The sequence below is a fragment of the Buceros rhinoceros genome, unplaced genomic scaffold (genome assembly GCF_000710305.1).
Source record: "Buceros rhinoceros silvestris isolate BGI_N320 unplaced genomic scaffold, ASM71030v1 scaffold18801, whole genome shotgun sequence".
Lineage (NCBI taxonomy): Eukaryota > Metazoa > Chordata > Aves > Bucerotiformes > Bucerotidae > Buceros > Buceros rhinoceros.
In genome coordinates this window covers 14,527-14,901 of record NW_010393886.1, presented here as the reverse complement: position 1 = coordinate 14,901, position 375 = coordinate 14,527, and positions in this window count along the sequence as shown.

Here is a 375-nt window from a genome sequence, read left to right as displayed (position 1 = left end):
GGCCTGCCACTCCCTGCACAGAGGCTGCAGGAGTTTGTTTCTCTGAGGCAGCAGTTCAGAGCTGTACCTCTGGCAGTGCCAGGACCTCTGCTTCCAGGTGAGGAGACTGGGAAGTGGAGCAGCAGTAGAAGGGCAGGGAAACTTCTTTCCTGGTTTAGGTACCTGCTTCTGCATTCTCAGGGACGTCATTACTGCTGATGGGGCAGGGGAGATTCCATAGTCCAAGGTGTGGCAGTGGAGAGGAGGAAACTTCAGTGAAGGCAGTGAAATGTTCAACACTCCTTCTGTCGCAGCGGCTCAGGACACCTCTTGCGACCAGCAAGGCTCAGCCCCACAGTGAATTGCTTAAGGAGCTCCCGTGGCAGCTTCCATCGC